At 42.8% G+C, this 18,266-nt stretch overlaps 1 protein-coding gene across 4 annotated transcripts in view; it reads left to right on the top strand.

The window, feature by feature from the left end:
* The first annotated feature begins 696 nt into the window (after window positions 1-696).
* The window catches only part of Bclaf3 (BCLAF1 and THRAP3 family member 3), a 62,634-nt gene continuing 45,064 nt past the window's right edge, over window positions 697-18,266 (top strand). For all 4 annotated transcript variants that reach the window (XM_038316397.1, XM_038316399.1, XM_038316396.1 and 1 more), the window contains exon 1: window positions 697-827. The gene's annotated coding sequence lies outside the window, so the exon portion shown is untranslated. The remainder of the gene's footprint in view (window positions 828-18,266) is intronic.

Consider the following 18,266-nt stretch of genomic DNA (forward strand, 5'->3'; position numbering starts at 1 on the left):
ATGATGTGAAATTCCCAAAGAATCAATAAAAATATGTTAATATAAAAAAGGAGAGAAAGGAGAAAAAGAAAGGAAAGAGGAGAGCAAACAGAGAGGGGCTGGTATTTATGGGTACTTTTAACCTGTCTGGAAAGTTCAGAAGTTGCTGTTTTCCAAGTAGAAGCTTCATTTGAGGCTATGGGAGATGGTTAAAGTTCGGTGACAGGTTAGAAATTAAGTAGGCAGGAATGGAGATCAAGAATAAGCAGGTTCAGGTAAGTTGATTCTGGAAGGCCTTTGGGGGTCGAGTAAAGAGCTGGAAGTGCTTGGCAGCTACTTCTGCCCCTTGGTACCTCGATCTGCACACAAGGCAGGGGACCAAGCTGAGGGCTGACCTCGAGGCCCCGATCCTATCCTCAACTCCAAAGAACCGAGGCACCATCCAGTATGTTCCTTTTCTCCAGTCTGAGGATTTGAGGGGGCACTTTAGCTTCTCAGGGAACGGAGGTGAGCACAGCCAGCAATGCGCGCTAGAGCGCCTTCTTGGGGCAGCCCGGGCCGGGCGCGAAGCCCGGGCTTTTCCTTGAGAACCAGTTTGGCAGGAGGAGGACACGGTGGGCGGCGCTGGGGCGGGGCGGGGGCGTGTCCAGGGCGGGGTTGGGGCCGGACCATTCCGGGAGGAAGTGGTTCCGGGTCTCTTAGACCCGCGGAGGCGGCTGGGTGCTGTTGGAGCAGGAGGCGGGAGCTGAGCGAGGGGCGAGGCCTGGAGGAACCTGAGGAGGCTGTGGTGTTGAAGGCGACGGCAGCGGCGGCGGCGGTGACGGCAAAGGCGACTGCTTCACTGCGGGGTGAGCGGTCTGGGAGCGGGCAGAGCGTGGAGGCCCCGGCCTGCAGGGGAAGGAGGGTGTGTCCTTCGCTCAGGAGAGGCAGTTCTCATAGTGGCTGGAGGGGCGGCCGGGATGGGACGGCAGGGATGGGGCGGCCGGGATGGGGCGGCAGGGATCGGGCCCCTGGGATGGGGCGGCAGGGATGGGTGGCAGGGATGGGGCGGCCGGGATGGGACGGCAGGGATGGGGCGGCAGGGATGGGGCCGCCGGGATGGGGCGGCAGGGATGGGGCCGCCGGGATGGGGCGGCCGGGATGGGACGGCCGGGATGGGGCGGCAGGGATGGGGTGGCGGACAGGCTCGGCTTCTTCGGGGACCGCGTCCCTTCTCTCTTCTCGCCAGGCCACCGCCTTCCCTCTGCGGCGGCCGCCCGTGCGCCTCAGGGCCCCGGCGGGCGCCTGGCTCCGGAGCGATAGGCGACTGTCGCCACCAGTGCCTTGCCTGCGGCGCCCGAGGCGACACCTGCCCGCTGCCCGCTGCCTCTGCCTTCCCCGCCCACGGCGTCGGGCAGGTGGCGGCTCCATTCTCGGAGGGTCCGTCCTGGGGACCAGGAAGGGGGCGGTGCCCCGGGGATGGAGCGCTGGTTCCTCAGGCGGCCCCGGGACTTGTCCGCCCGCGGGACCCGAGCACCCACTTTGTCCGCGGGAGACGCTGTCCCTGGGTCGTCCCCGTGGAAAACCGAAGAGTAAGGGAAGACGGCTGGGAGGAATTTGGTCACCTGTGTCGCTGGCAGGACTACCCTGGAGAAACTTAGTCCCCGAAATAGTTTCCTTGGAGGGGGGACTTTGGGAGGTACACCTTGAGTGGTAGCTTTTCTGGTACAAATTACCAACTTCTAGTAGAAAATGGGCTCCATGAGGTTCCTGTCAGGCAACCTTTGGAACATATTTTTTTTTCTTTTGTAGCCCCAGGGGTTAAAGTTAGACCCTCCCCCATGGCAAGAGAGAACTCCACCAGAGACAGATGTGTATCTGTGCAGACACTGCCGCTCTCACCTCAGGCTGCTGTGCAACTCATTCTATAGGTCAAGCAGGCTTCGAACTTTCTAGAATAGTGTAGTTGGGATTATAAGGCCTGCACTGCCAGGACTAGCACGTTTTTAACGTCTTTTTTTCCCTAGATGTGAACAGATCCAAAAAATCAAAAAAAGGCTTTGCTGTATTTCATAAACTTTCAAAAACTCTAACTTATGTTGGTTTTTTTTTCTTTCTTCCTTTTTTTTGGTTTTTCGAGACAGGGTTTCTCTATAGCTTTGAAGCCTGGAGCCTGGAGCCTGCCCTGGAACTCTTTCTGTAGACCAGGCTAGCCTCGAACTCACAGAGATCCCTCTGTCTCTGCCTCCTCCCGAGTTCTGGAAATTAAAGGCATGTGCCACCACTGCCAGGTCTTTTTTTTTTTTTTAACAGCCCTAGCTGTCCTGAAACTAGCTCTGTAAACCAGTCCTGCCTCTGCCTCCCAAGTGCTGGGATTAAAGGTGAGTGCCACCACCATCACCCAGCTAAGCACATAAAAATTAAAAATTTAAAAATAAGCCGGGCTGTGGTGGCGCACGCCTTTAATCCCAGCACTCGGGAGGCAGAGGCAGGCGGATCTCTGTGAGTTCGAGGCCAGCCTGGTCTACAAGAGCTAGTTCCAGGACAGGCTCTAAAAAAGCTGCAGAGAAACCCTGTCTCCAAAAACAAAAACAAAAAAAAAAATTTAAAAATAAATTTCTTGGGATTGGGAAAAATGACTAATCATGAGGACCTGAGTTCAGATTTCCAGTACCTCTAACTCCAGCTCTCGGGAGGCACAGGGAGGAGGGTCCCTGGGGCTTGCTGACCATCCAGGTAAGCTGAAATGGAAGACCCGTCTCCACATGGTTGCATACACATGAACACACATACAAGGAAGGACATGCCCACAATCACACAAAAAAAGTTAAGAGTTTTTGAAAGCTGTTCTGGGGCTAGGCATGGATTTCAGTGTATAGAGAACTTGCTTAGCATGTTTGAAACCATGTGTTCAATTTTCAGCACTCAAAAAAGTTAGAGTCAAAAGATTACAGATACAACCTGGGAGGTGGTGGCACAGACAGTGGCAGAGACAGGTGGATCTCTGTGAGTTCAAGGCCAGCCTGGTCTACTGAGTAAGTTCCAGGACAGGCTCCAAAGCTAGAGAAACCCTGTCTCAAAAAAAATCCAAACAAATAAACAAAAAGGTTGCAGATTCAGGTGTGTGCCTGTGCTTCTTCCAGTACTGTGAATTGTGCCCAGTATTTCCTGTATGCCAGGCAATCACTCTACCCACTTAGCTATATCCCTAACTCTCAGTTTTTGATTTTTTTGTTGTGTGTGTGTGTGTGTGTGTGTGTGTGTGGGTGTGTGTGTGTGAAGCAGGATGTCACTGTGTAGCCCAAACTTGCCTCAGGTATTGAGTGTCTGAATTACAGGTATGTAGCACCATGTCTGGCTAACAGTCACAAGTTTAAGGCCAGCCTAGGCACTTTATTAAGACCCAATTTCCCTGGGCAAGGTGGTGAACACCTTTAATCCTAGCACTAGGGGGGCAGAGGCAGGCAGATCTCTTTGAGTTAGAGACGAGCCTGGTCTACAGAGTTCCAGGTCAGAGCTATATAGTGAGACCTTGTCTTGAAAAAAATCAGATGAAGAAAAAAAAAAACCCAAAAATGTCAAATAAAAAGATATAGTTTCAAAAACTATTCTATAGTATTCTTTGACCCCCACACCACACTCTTTCATACTCTTAAGTTTGAAATTCAATTTATTCTTCATACTGTATAAATTGTATATTGAACATAGCTTCCCTTTTATTTCTTTTCTTTCTCTCTCTTTCTGTCTCTCTCTCTTTTTTTCCCCCGAGACAGAGTTTCTCTTTGTAACAGTCCTAGCTGTCCTGGAACTAGCTCTTGTAGACCAGGCTGTGCTCGAACTCACAGAGCCTCTGCCTCCCAAGTGCTGGGATTAAAGGTATGCACCACCACCATCTGAATTTTCCTTTGTTTTTTGAGACAGTCTCATTTAGACCATCTTGACTCCAAATTTGTAATCCTTTTGCCTGTATCTCTTTAAGTAGTATTAGGGGTATGTGTGATCACACTTCATTTATATCAGTGGTTCTCAACCTTGTGCTGTGACCCTTGAATACAGTTCCTCATGTTATAGTGACCACCAACCATAAGACTATTTTTGTTGCTGCTTCATAACTATAATTTTGATAAATATGTTTTCTGCTAATCCTAGGCAACCCCTATGAACTGGCTACTTGACATCCCAAGAGGGGTTGTGACGCACAGGTTGAGAACTACTGATTTATGTGGTTCTGGTGACTGAACCTTAGGGTTTCATGCATGTTAGGCAAGCACTATGTTAACTAAACTGCATCCCAGCCTCTTTTCTTTGTTATTTTAAGTGTTTATTATCTTGTAAATGACACATATTTAGTCTTTAATTAGTACTGATTTTATTATTTATTTGTACTATTTTACTATTTATTTGTATTATTTATTTGTATTGTGTTTATTACAATGAATTTGTGTGTGTGTGCTTATGTCAGTGTTGCATGCATGTTAAGGCCAGAGGTGTGATATCAGTTGTCTTCTTTGATAGTTGTCTATCTTATTTTTTAAATTTTTATTTACTGTTAGAGTTCAGGGGTGTGCTCACATGTGCTGGGACATATGTGGAGGTCAGATGACAATGTGGAATCAGTTCTCTTCATCTACCTTTACATAGGTTTGGGGGATCAAACTCATTTGCCATGCTTATTTATGTACCAAGCATCTTTGTATGCTGAGCCAGCTCATTGTCCTGTCTTATTTTTGAGACAGAATCTTTCACTAATCCTGGAATTCATTAATTGTGCTATATTAGCTGGTGAACAAATGCCTTTGCAGCCCAGGGATTACAGTTGTGCTGCTGGACCAGCTTTTTATGTAGGTGATAGGGAGATGAACTCAGGTCCTCATGCTTACTTGGCAAACATTTTATTGATGGAGTGTTCTTCAGTCTCATAATTTTTTAAGTGGTCACTGTTTTTAGTGCATCTCACAGAATTTGATTATTTAGTTAGTCTTTGTGTTTGTGTACACACATACAAACACAAACACACACACACCTCACTTGAGACAGGATATTACTCTATAATCAAGGCTGACTTTAGACTCTGTAGCCCAGGGTGACCTAAAATTCATAGCTATCTTCCAGTTTCAGCCTCCAAAGTGCTGAGCCACCATGTGAGCCACTATGCTTTGCTGCTTTGCTTCATTGTCAAGATTTTTTTAATTTTTAAATAAACAGCTCTTTATGCCTGAAGAAATGAATCACCAATTAAGAGCACTTGTTTATCTTATAAAGAACTTGGATTTTGTTTGCAGCATCCCCATGATTGTTCCCAACTATCTGATGACCTTTTCTGACCTTAATGGGTTCCATATGCACATATGCTACACAAACATGTATGAAGACCAGCATATATATATATATATTAAAACCTCATCATTTTTACACTTACTTAGTGTGTATTTGCATGTTCATGCCATGGCATGTATATGGAAGAAAGACTTGTAAGACTTGTAAGCTCCTTGTTTTTTTTTTTTTTCATGGGTTCTGGGGATCCAACAAGTCCCTGTGCTTGTATGGCAAGAACTTTACCTCCTGAGCCATCTCCCCAGCCCCTGGGAGCATTAGTATTTTTGTTTTTAATGGCCTATGTTTGTATTTAACCTCTTTCTAATATGTTTACTTTTCTGTTTATCTTTGTGTGAGAAAGATAGGTATTACTTTATCCCACGTAATCAAATTATAAGAATGATAAGCAGCAGTGGAGTTCTGTATGCACGTTTAACCATTCCTTACTGAAGAACTGGTGATAAGGTAACGTGCTCTCTGTGACCATTAGAATAATCCATGCGTGATCTCACTTCTGCTTTTCCCTTTCCTCTGAGCACTAACTGATGATCCTCGTAGTCCTGTGTTCTCTTGTTGCAAAGGCTTTATTTGAGAATTTTTATTCATTGCATTTGTAAATACTGAATTTTCATTTAGTGTGGAATCTTTTTGGCATAATTCACCCATTTTAAGGGTACAGTTCAGTATTTTTAGTATTTTCATACAGTTGTATACACATTATCATAAGTTTAATTCCAGAATAGTTCTTTACCCAAAAAGTTCTTGTTGGGTGTGGTGGTGGATGTCTAGAATCCCAGAACTTGGAAATATAAGAAGGGAGGACTAGGAGTTGAATGTCATCATTCTCACCTACACAGCAGGTGTGAGGCCAGCCTTCCTGACAGGGAGCCCTGTTTCCAAAAAAAAAAAAAAAAAAAAAAATTAGCCATCATTCCGTTTCTTTGAATTTGCCTATTCTAGATTTTTTTTTTGTTTTGTTTTTGGTTTTGCTTTGTTTTTTTTTTTTTTTTGGTTTTTCGAGACGGTTTCTCTGTAGAAGTAACCCTGGCTGTCCTGGAACTTGCTTTGTAGACCAGGCTGGGCTCGAACTCACTGAGATCTGCCTGCCTCTACCTCCTGAGTGCTGGGATATTTTACATTAAATGAAATTTATGCTTTGAGGTTCATCTATGTTGTAACATGTTTCAATATCTACTCCATATTTTATGCTTAGATATTCCACTGAATATGTATGACATTTTGTTCACTCCTGTCTTAATGTACATTTGAGATTTTTCTACCTTTTGGCTATTATAAATACTCCTATGAACATTGGTGTAAAAAGATTTTGTATGGACATATTTCCATTTATTGTGGTTATGTATACCTGAATGGAATAATAGTTGGGACATATGGTAACACTATGTTTGACTTTATGAGTAACTGCTAGACTGTTCTAAAGTGGCTGGCTTTATCATTTACATTCCCATCAGCAGTAAGTATACCTGCTATGCTAGGTATTGAACCCAAAGCCATGAATTTCTAAGTTATTAGTTCTTTTGTGCTTGGAACTCTTCATAATTTTATCTTTAAATCAAATAGTATTTAGTAGACTGTATTTCAGAGCTGAATGTTGTATACCTACCCTAGATATCTTGATGAACCCTATTTCAGCTATTTTTCTATTACTGAAAGGAGATTTTCTTTTTCTTCCTGTGAGGTTGGAGATTAAACCCAGGGTATTGTACATGTTAGGCAAGTGGTCCACTGTGGAAGTATGTCACCTGCCTGGTTTCCTCAAATTATGATTTTTAAAATTTATTCGAGATTTGTGTTTGAATTGTCTGTTTTCCGTTTTAGTTTGGAATTATGAGATGATCTTGCTATGTAGTCCTGGCTGTTCTCAAACCTGGAGCAGTTCTCCTGCCTCTGCTCCCCGAGTGCTGGTATTACACACATGTATTACCATGCATGAATCTGTTTTTCTCAGGAGCTATAATCACACAGATTATTACTTTACTTTTCTTGTATTTCTGTAGCTTTCTAACTTTGTTTCCTTTTTACTCTCCTCCCAATGCCATTTTTATTTTTCCATTGTTTTATTTTAATGTCTTCTTTCGATGTACTTGATTACTACATTTCCACTCGAGTTTATTCTCCTTTGAGTAGCTTGGAAGTTCCACTTTTGAAAAACTAAACTTTTGATGCCTCCCTGTACACACCAGAGTTCAGGTAGCTTTTTTTATTTCTCTGTTTTGTTTTTTATAGGATTTTGGTTTATTTCTTTTTAGAATGGTTCAAGGTGGGGATTCTCACAAAGGTGTATGTCACTCACTTTCTAATTCAAGGTGATTTTTAAAATAGTCTCTTGTTTTTAATATACAACATTTAATTATCTTTTGAATGTAGGTTTGTAGTTTTCTTCTGCTTCATGATTTCTGTAGAGAAACTTTCCTCAGGTGAGAAATTTTCTTTTTCTATTTGTCAACAAATAAAAGCTGTCCAGTTTTAATTTTTAAAATAAAACCCATGACTATAAGGTAATATTTCACTTTTATTTCCTGGGTTCTTTTTTTATTGATATTTATTGAGCTCTACATTTTTCTCTGCTCCCCTTCCTGCCTCTCCCCTCCCCTCTTCAATCCTCCAACAAGGTCCCCATGCTCCCAATTTACTCAGGAGATCTTGTCTTTTTCTACTTTCTACTTCCCATGTAGATTAGATCTCTGTAAGTCTCTCTTACTGTCGCATTATTGTCTAAGTTCTCTGGGATTGTGGTTTGTAGGATGGCTTTCTTTGTTTTATGTTTAAAAACCACCTATGAGTGAGTAGATGTGATAATTGTCTTTCTGTGTCTGGGTTATCTCACTCAAAATAGTGTTTTCTAGCTCCATCCATTTTCATGCAAAATTTAAGCTGTCGTAATTTTTTCTCCTGTATAGTACTCCATTGTGTAAATGTACCACATTTCCTTATCCATTCTTCGATCGAGGGGCATTTAGGTTGTTTCCAGGTTCTGGCTATGACAAACAATGCTGCTGTGAACATAGTTGAGCACATGTCCTGGTGGCACGATTGAGCATCCTTTGGATATATACCCAGAAGTGGTATTTTTGGGTCTTGAGGAAGGTTGTTTCCTAATTTTCTGAGAAATCGCCACACTGACATCCAAAGGGGCTGTAACAGCTTATATTCCCACAGCAATGCAGGAGTGTTCCCTTTACCCCACAACCTCTCCAGCATAAGATGTAATCAGTGTTTTTGACTTTGGCGATTCTTTCAGGTATAAGATGAAATCTCAGAGTTGTTCTGATTTTCATTTCTCTGATGACTAAGGATGTTGAACATTTCCTTAAGTGTCTGTTGAGAGTTCTCTGTTTAGGTCTGTACTCCGTTTTTTATTTTATTGGATTATGTGATCTTTTGGTGTCCCATTTCTTGAGTTCTTTGTATATTTTGGAGATCAGACCTCTGTCTGATGTGGGGTTAGTGAAGATCTTTCCCCATTCTATAGGCTTCTGTTTTGTCTTGTTGACTGTGTCCTTTGCTTTATAGAAGCTTCTCATTTTCAGGAGGTCCCATTTAGTAATTGTTTCTCTCAGTGTCTGTGCTGGTGGGGTTATATTTAGGAAGTGGTCTCCTGTGCCAATGCATTCAAGTGTATTTCCTGCTTTCTCTTCTATAAGGTTCAGTGTGTCTGGCTCTATGTTGAGGTCTTTGATCCATCTGGACTTGAGTTTTGTGCATGGTGATAGATATGGGTCTATTTCCTCTATTGTATCTTCAGTGCTTGAGATTCTCTCTTCCATTTCTTGTATTCTGTCGCTCATGCTTGCATTTGTGGTTCCTGATCTTTTTCTCATGATTTCTGTTTCTATAATTCATTCAGCTTGTGTTTTCTTTATCTTTTCTATCTCAGTTTTCAAGTCCTAAATAGTTTCTTTTATATGTTTGAGTTCTTTTTCTTGGTTTTTTAAAAAGTGATTTGCTGATATCTTCCAATTTTTTGTTTTTTCCTCCATTTCTTTTTTTTTTTTTCCGAGACAGGGTTTCCCTGTAGTTTCTAGAGCCTGTCCCGGAACTCGCTCTTGTAGACCAGGCTGGCCTCGAACTCACAGATCCGCCTGCCTCTGCCTCCCGAGTGCTGGGATTAAAGGCGTGCGCCACCACCGCCCGGCTTTCCTCCATTTCTTTAAGGTAATTTCTCATTTCATCTTTAAGAATTTCAAACATTCTCTTGAGGTTATTTTTTAGAGCATTTTCTTCTGGTTCATCCATATTTGGTTGCTCAGGTCTTGCTTTTGTAGAGTCTTTAAGTTATACTGGTATTGTGTTGCTTTTTGTGGTGTAGCATGTGACTTTACCTTTTCTACACATCTTTCCCTCTACTAGGTGTGGTTGGGGCTGTCTGAGATTCTGTTGAATAATCTTCTAGGTGCCAGCGAATCCAAAGCTCAGATGGTTGTTCCTCGTGGTACAGTCAGTGTCACAGTTCTAGTTACCCTGTTGGTTATTCCTCTCCCTGGAAGTAGCTCAGTGCTCCTGTGCTTTGGCCTGCTCCCTTGGAGTTTGCTGTCTCAGGCCTACTTTGGCCTAGGCTGCTGACTTTGATCTGTTTCTGTAAATGTTGGTCTGGATCTCCGCCTACAGAAGATCTCCTGGTTTGGAGTTGGACCTGTTGTGGTAGAGATCACTGACTCTGGATCTGGTCGCTGGCTCAGTCCTGATCCACCCATGTCCCAGGACTGGGTTTTCTCCTGGCTTCTGCTCCTAGTGGAGCTTGTACTCTCTGTGTCCTAGGTAACTGATTCAGTCCCAATCTTGTTCCGGTGGAGATAGCAGACTCTGAGTCAGGTTGCTGGCTCAGTCCTGATCAGCCAGTGTTCTGGGACTGGGTTGGCTCCCAGGGCTTGATTTGCTCCTGGCTTCTGCTCCTGATGGAGCTTATTTCCTCAGGCTCTCTCTGTCCTAGGAGTCTTGTTCTGTTTCACTCCTGTGGAATTTGTTGCCCCAGATAGAGTTCCTTGCCCTTAGTTCCTTAGGGCAACTTTGGCTTAGGCTACAGGCTTTGACCTGTATCTATAAGTCTTGGTCCGGATTCCCTCTCTGGGTTCAAGGTAGACCTGGAAAGGTTTCTGGTTCCGGTCTGTTGCCTGGGAGGTTCCAGGCTAGGGTGCGGCCGGAACCCGCAGGGGTTCCAGGTTCCTGCCTATTCCCTTTGATGTCACAGACCAGCACCGGAACCCACAGAGGAGCTGGCTCAGGCCTACTCTCTCTGAGGTTCCAGTCTTGCGCCTGGCCCTGCTGAGATGGGTTCCTGCCTCTTCCCTCCGAGGACCCAGGTTCACTCATGCCCAGGCTGACAGAGGTCCTGGCTCCAGCCTAGTTCCTGGGAGGTCCTAGACTCTCACCCAGACCCACTGGGGTGTTGGCTTAGATCTACTCCCTTCAAGGTTCTGGATTCACATCTGGACCCTCAGCAGTCCCTGGCTCACTTGCTCAGGGGTTCCTCCCTTGTACCAGTTCTGGTGGAGATCGTTGACTCTGGGTCTGGTTGCTGGGTAAATCCTGATCTGTTTGTGTCCCGGGATTAGGTTTGCTCCTGGCTTCTGCTCCTGGTAGAGCTCGTTCTCTTTGTATTTCCTGGGTTCTTAATAGGGTATCTCTTCATTTGTTTGTTGGACATTGTAATTTCTATTCATTGAAAAGTAAAGTCATTTGCGAGGAAGAGCAAGATGTATGAGGAATAGATGGGGGGAGGTTTCAGGAATTCGCTATACTTATAATACCAAATAGGTTACTGCTTATAAAAGACTAGAGAATTGTGGAATGCTGGAGATGGAAATTTTGAGATTGGTGGTTTATAGGAAGTATATAAAACTATGGACCTGAGTGCTAGGGAGAGAATAGATGACGAGTAGTCCAAGGATTGAAGTCACTGTAAGAAAAATGAGCTTACTGTAAAGGATCAGTTTGCCAAGAAGGGGGAATGGAGTCAAAGTAAAGGAAGAATAGGAGGAGATGTTACTATAGATTTGGTTGATACGTTTCATTAATGATTTGGCTAGAATAGTTGGGTTCCGTGGCTAGAGGTAGGGGTGTAAAACCAGCTTGATAATGTGACTAGCAAGATTGGGAGGAGAAAAACCAGAGATAATGACTATGGCATATACACAGCTTTTTTCCTGATATATTTAATATATATGTGTATATATACATACATATATATATACACACACACACACACACACACACACACACATATATATATATATATATATATATATATATATAAATTCTCCCTTCCCTTTCCTCCCCCAACTCCTCCCATGCACTCTCCTTAGTCTCTCAAATTCATGGCCTCTTTTTAAAAAATTGCTGTTACATATGTACATGTATATTCCTAAATACATAAATATAATTTGCTCAGCCTTTTGAAGAATTTGGTTGTCATGGAGAGATAGGATAGCCCCAGGGCCATATGGTTCCACAGGGATGGGAAAATTATGCAGGGTTATGGGAAGGATCTGAAAGAGAGGGAGGGGGATTTTAAAGGAGAAAGGGAATTGCTGTAGTCTGGTCCTTCAGCTGAATAAGGGTGTGTCTTTCTAAGCTTGGCCTCTTTTAGCATTTGTGTTCTGCATCCTCCTGGGAGTGAATAACCCTGCCACCTGGGTGTTTCTGTTCAGAGGAAGACAGATGATTGATTCACTGCTTTTGGTCCTTTACACTTTACTCTGAAGCAGCAATGTAATTAGGCTTATCATCTGTTTTTTGTAGTGAGGAGCTGCAGGCAGGCCTGCTTTTTGTCCCGCCCGGCTCCCGGCCGCCTGGCTAGCTTATCCCCTGAAATAACAACACACAAATTGTATTCATTTAAATACTGCCTGGCCCATTAGTTTCAGCCTCTTATTAGCCAATTCTCACATCTTGCTTTAACCCATATTTAGTAATGTGTGTAGCACCACAAGGTGGTGTCTTACTGGGAAAGATTCAGCATGTCTGACCTGGCGGCTGGCTCCATCACGTCTGTCTCAGAGAGGAGAGGCATGATGACTGCCCAAGGCATCGGCCTCACTCCCAGCATCCTGTTCTGTCTACTCCACCCACCTAAATCCTGCCCTATCAAAAAGCCAAAGCAGTTTCTTTATTAACCAATGAGAGTCCTCCATCAGTTTTTGACATCTCAATCACAACTATATTGGTTTTAGTCTATCATTTTGATTTCTTTTAAAGCTTTTATTCATTTAATTAACACTACTGGAAAATAAAGGAATTTTTTTTTTCCAAGACAGGATTTCTCAGTGTAGCTCTGACTGTCCTGGAACTAGCTCTTATAGACCAGGCTGGCCTTGAATTCACAGAGATTCACCTGCCTCTGCCTCCTGAGTGCTGGGATTAAAGTCATGTGCTACCACCACCTAGCTAAAGAAAGGAAATTTAAATAGGATGAACAAACATTTTCTGTAAAGGTCAGGTAGTACATATTTTATACTTTATATCCTACATATGCATCTCTCTTGCTGCTGCTAATGTCATCAATAATTCTTCCTTTTACAGGGGTGTGGTGGCATATGCCTTTAATCCCAGCACTTGGGAGGCAAAGGCAGGTGGATTTCTGTGAGTTTGAGGCCAGCCTCTCTACAAGAGCTAGTTCCAGGACAGGCTCCAAAGCTACAGAAAAACCCTGTCTCGAAAAACCAAATAATAATAATAATAATAATAGTAGTAGTAGTAGTAGTAATTCCTTCTTTTGTGGTACTTTTAGCACCAGGATTAGGATCTAGCAATCTCTGTTAACCATCCTTCCAGGTATTCCAGTGTACACCAAAATTTGAGAGTCTCCACTCCAAGGTACATATTTATGTGGTATTTGGATATGGGCATGTTCAACATTTTGGGGTACTTCCAGTCTACTTAAACTTGTGTATATTCTTGCAGTGCACGAGTGTTCCTCTTGCACCTCCTCTCCAAAATAAGACTTGATATTTTTTTAATTTAATGGATGTTAATTTCTTTTTTATTTTATGGGAGTTTTCAATTACTACTTCATCTCATACATTAGTAGGTTATTTGAATTTGGGGGAATACACTGTTTAGAGCCTATTTAAATTACTACTACTGTGTAAATAAATAATATCTGTTGAAGTAATCACTGAATAAACCCAGAATCCCTAAGGAGAAAGAAATTCAAGGAAGAGCCCTGGGGCATCTGGCATGGGGGCATATGACACTCAAACAGTTTAGGAAAGTACAGGCAAATGGAGGCAAGGGCATTGATACAGGAGGACCAGCAGGACCTGATTAGGGGAAACAAAGAGTTTGATTTGAACTCGGGCAGGGTAAGTAGAGGAAAACAGGCAGGCACTGAAAGTTAAAACAATGTGCATGTTGGACATTATTGTTATGATTATTTTCATTTTCTTCAAGACAGGGTTTCTTTGTGTATCCTTGACTCACTCTGTAGACCAGACTGGCCTTGAACTCACAGAGATCCACTCCTGAGTGCTGGAATTGAAGGCATGTGCCACCATGCTTGGCTTAATTTAATCTTCTACTAATAGTGAAGCATTAGGATTAATTTGGCTGGATTTTATTTTGCTTTCCTTTCTTGTTTAAATATCCATTATTGTTTTTTCTCATTTAAAACACTTATTTTTTTTTAAGACTTTTGCTTTTTGTTTTTTGAGAGTTTCTCTGTGTAGTCCTGGTTGTCTTGGAACTCACTCTGTAGACCAGGCTGGCCTCAAACTCACAGAGATCCACCTACCTCTGCCTCCTGAGTGCTGGGATTGAAGGCATGAGCCACCATTGCCTGGCAAGACTTATATTTATTTTATGTGTATATGTGTCTGGATGCCAGAAGGGGGCGTCTGTTTCCCTGGAACTGGAGTTCTAGCATGGAGTTGAACCAAGGTCTTCAGCAAAAGCAGCTTGTGGCTTTATTTGCTGAACCATCTTGCCCTTCCCGCCTTAAAATTATTTTCTTGCTGGACTACAGCAAATGCAGACAGGTGGATTCTGGGACCCATGAGCCAGCCTTGTCCAATCCCCAGGCCCCTAAAAGAAACAAAGTAGCAAAAAGAAGCAAAGAAGCAGAAAAGAAAACCCTCATGCATAACTGAAGGTTAGAGGTGCCTTTATTGTTTCGTCCTTCCTTCCTTCCTTCCTTCCTTCCTTCCTTCCTTCCTTCCTTCCTTCCTTCCTTCCTTCCTTTCTCTCTTTCTTTCTGTCCTTTTTGAGGAGCTGGAAAGTCAAATCTCCAGAAAGAAGGGTAAGACTTGATTTTGATTTCTTGCTTTTTCTTTTCCCCTGCTTTCTTCACTCTTACACATTTACTTTCTGTCATTTTGTTCCTCCCAATTCAGGGTGCTTTTTCCCCCCCAGTAGCCAATGTGACACAGTCTGAGCACCTGGGTGGTGGTGGAGTGATGGTAGCGGTAATGGCAGTAGGACAGTGGTAATGGCAGCCAACATTTTGTAGAGATGTTTGTGCCTGTGCAATGCTTTTTCACGACATTTATAGTTGAGTCTAAATGACTACTAACCAGAAGCTGCACCACCTACTCTGCCCCTTTGTTCCCTCTCCAGCACCTGTGGTGGTTTTAGAAATTTGAGGTTTCTCACTGCAGAAAAGTCACCCCTCTCCACCCTGACAGTGTGAAGGCCAGCCACCAGGGTCACAGAATTAAATTTAGCTCATATTTAAGCTAGTTTAGTACTATGTCCAAGACAAATGCTTGGCTGGACAGAGGGAAGGATAGGCTCTTTCTTTTCTTTTCTTTTCTCTTCTCTTCTCTTCTCTTCTCTTCTCTTCTCTTCTCTTCTCTCTTTCTCTCTTTTTTTCTTTCCTTCTTTTTTTTTGGTTTTTTTGAAACAGAGTTTCTCTGTGTAACTCTGGCTGTCCTGGAACTAGCTCTTGTAGACCAGGCTGGCCTCGAACTCACAGAGGTCCGCCTGCCTCTGCCTCCAGAGTGCTGGTGTTGACTGCATTATTTAGAATAGTTTGGCCTCGAACTCCCAGAGATCCACCTGCCTCTTCCTTTTGAGTACTGAGATTAAAGGTATGTACTACCACATCAGGTTCAATTTTTATTTTTATTTTTTCATTTGATTTTGAGACTGGCTATCTCTGACTCTCCTGGAACTCCTTTGTAAACCAAGGCCCTTGAACTCCTAGAGAAACACCTGTCCCAGCATTCAACTTTGATTAGATCTATGCTACCGTTCCTGGCAACAATTCCATGTTAGAATTCATCAACATTCATCAACAAGATCAGATGAATGCAAGAGATGGGGAGATTCTTTGTAAAATACAAAACCAAACTTCAATTTTTTTCTCTTCCCTTCTTTACAAATACCAGCTCATACACTATGGATAGATCATGGTCCTACTGCTAGGGTCCCCACAAATAGTCCAAGCTGCACAACTGTCACCCAAAGGCAGAGGGCCTAGTTCTGTCTAGAGTCCCTGAGCTCTCACAATCTCGGGTCAGCTCTACCAGCTCGTTTGATGCCGTGGTTCAAGGACTTTTCTGATCAAAACAATAGACCAACCACCCTTCATATGCAGTACCGTAATTCTTCTTAACATCAAATCATTGGTGTTTAGACTGAGGGATTCTGATCTAGAGTCACCACCCTAGAAAGCCTTTTCCAACTAAACTTGGACCTTTTGTGATATTCTGTGGGTTTTTGGTTTTGTTTTTCCCCTTCTGTTTGGGAAAAATCAAACTAGTCTTTTTTTTTTAAATCTAGGACAAAATCTTATTTACAATACATAAGACAGCTCTCACTATGTAGCCCTGGCTGTTCTGGAACTTACTATGCAGACCAGGCTGGCCTTGAACTAAATTAGCCTGTGTCTCCAAAGAGCTGAGAATAAAGGTGTATAACACTATGCCCTGCTATAAAATCTTTTACCCAAAAGTATGTGCATGTGTAGGCCAGAGGACAGCCTGAGTGTCTTTCCTCAGGTACCACCCACTGTGTATATTTGTGTATGCTATACATGTGTTGGGCTTTCAAGTAGAGGCCAGAAACTGATGTTGGGATGGTTTTCTCAGTCATTTTACCTTATTTTTGTGATAGATTCTCTCATTAAACTTGGAGGTTCTTATTTAGCCACACTGGTTAGCAAGTTCCAGAGATCTTTCTGTCTCTGGTCCCCAGTGCTAAAATTTACACAGCCATACCTGGCTTTTATACAGGTGCCTGGGATTTGAACCACACGTAATCCTGGCTGCTCAATAAGCATTTAGCTGTCTCCAGCTTCATTTGTTTTTTAGGTGGTTTCTCATTGGCCTGGACTGTGTCACATAGGTTAGCAATCTGTCTATCTCTACTTCTTGGCACTAGATTACAATGGAGCTAACTTCCCAACCCCTTTCTCTGTTTTTTTTTCTTTTCGTTACCAAAAATATATGCTCATACTTTTGTTCAGATGTTTTGGTTTCTCTTTTCTGTAGCTTTGATGGAGCCCCTGTAGGAGTCAGACCTTTTGTTATCCTCTGTACTTTTTGTGGTCTATGATGAGAGAACCAAGACTGGAATATATTCCCCTAAATTAGGCATCCTATTAATTCTGTACCCCTTTATAATTTCTAAATGAGGGTCCTAAAGAATATGGTTGATTGTGAAGGTGACTACCTTGGGGCAGTTTGAAAGCCATGTCTTGAATTCCATGCCTTATACTATAGTGTCTGTCCTTGTTGAACTAAGCTTCAAAGGTTTCCCTCTTGATGTAGTTGATGATTACAAAAAGATACTAAGTATCTGATTAAACATAAAGAAGGGGTAGAAAATACAACTAGATGCCAGGGCCCAGTCCAGGAATGACATAAAGATAATCTCCTAACAATTCCACCTGCCCATGTAAAATCTCAAAATTTTATGAGAAGCTTTAGCAAGTGACTGAGAGCCAGACAATTCTCTTGTCTCCATTATCAATCAAAGAAGTGAAATAATGCTGGGCAGTGGTGGAGACCTAACAAGGGGTTAGGGTTGTTCTAGATAATGACAGGAATGGGAGGCAGGGAGAATGCAGGCTGTAAGTGAAAAGTTATAAGGCAGTATTTGGGGAAGAAACTATAGGTTTTGGATCTGAAGATCTACTAATTAAGCTTATGGTAAAGTGCTTGCTTATTAGGACTTGAGTTCAGATCCTTAACCACTATATAAAAGCTAGGCATAATGGTACATATTGGGAAACCCAGAAATGTGGGGAAGGAAACCAGGACTGGAATTCCAGTAGCTTGATGGCTAGTCGGTCCAGCTAAAAATGTATGCTCCAGGGCAGTAAGAGACCTTACTGTAGAAAATGAGAGAGGAAAATGCCTGAAGTCAGGAAGTCAGCCTTGACACCCCACCACCGTAATCATCGTGAGTCTACCTCTGCACCCATACACACAAAAAGTGAAATTGATTTTTAAATCCTGCTGACAATCAAGATTAAATACCCTCAGTGTTAATCCACAATCAGTTTACCTCAACAGGGTCCTTTTCCGTTATTATGGCTGACTGTTGTGGTGGTGGGAGTAAACTGCCTCAGGACTAAAATGGTGTAGGGTGACGGGGTGCAGATCAGTCTCTTTAGGCAATGTCCTCTTTCTCTCAAGAATGGATTTGTACCTAAGTCATACATTAAATACTGTGTAGGCAGACTTTTTTTCCCCACCTGCCAGTTCCCAAAGAACCTACATGGAGACTTAATATAAATTATAAATGCTTGGTCAGTAGTTTAGGCTTATTACTAACCAGCTCTTATAATTTAAATTAATCCATTTTTATTAATCTATGTATTGCCACGTGGCTCGTGGCTTTACCTGTCCTCCAATATATCTTGCTCCCCCTGTATCTCCTTGTAACCTTTCCATGTCTGCCTGACGATGACTCTGACTCCATCTTTCTCCCCAGTGTTCTTATTCTGGTTTTCCCATCTAACCTTATCCTGTTTAGCTATTGGCCAAACAGTTTCTTTATTAAACCAAGTACAGTGTAATTTATACAGCATA

The sequence above is a fragment of the Arvicola amphibius genome, chromosome X (assembly GCF_903992535.2).
Source record: "Arvicola amphibius chromosome X, mArvAmp1.2, whole genome shotgun sequence".
NCBI lineage: Eukaryota > Metazoa > Chordata > Mammalia > Rodentia > Cricetidae > Arvicola > Arvicola amphibius.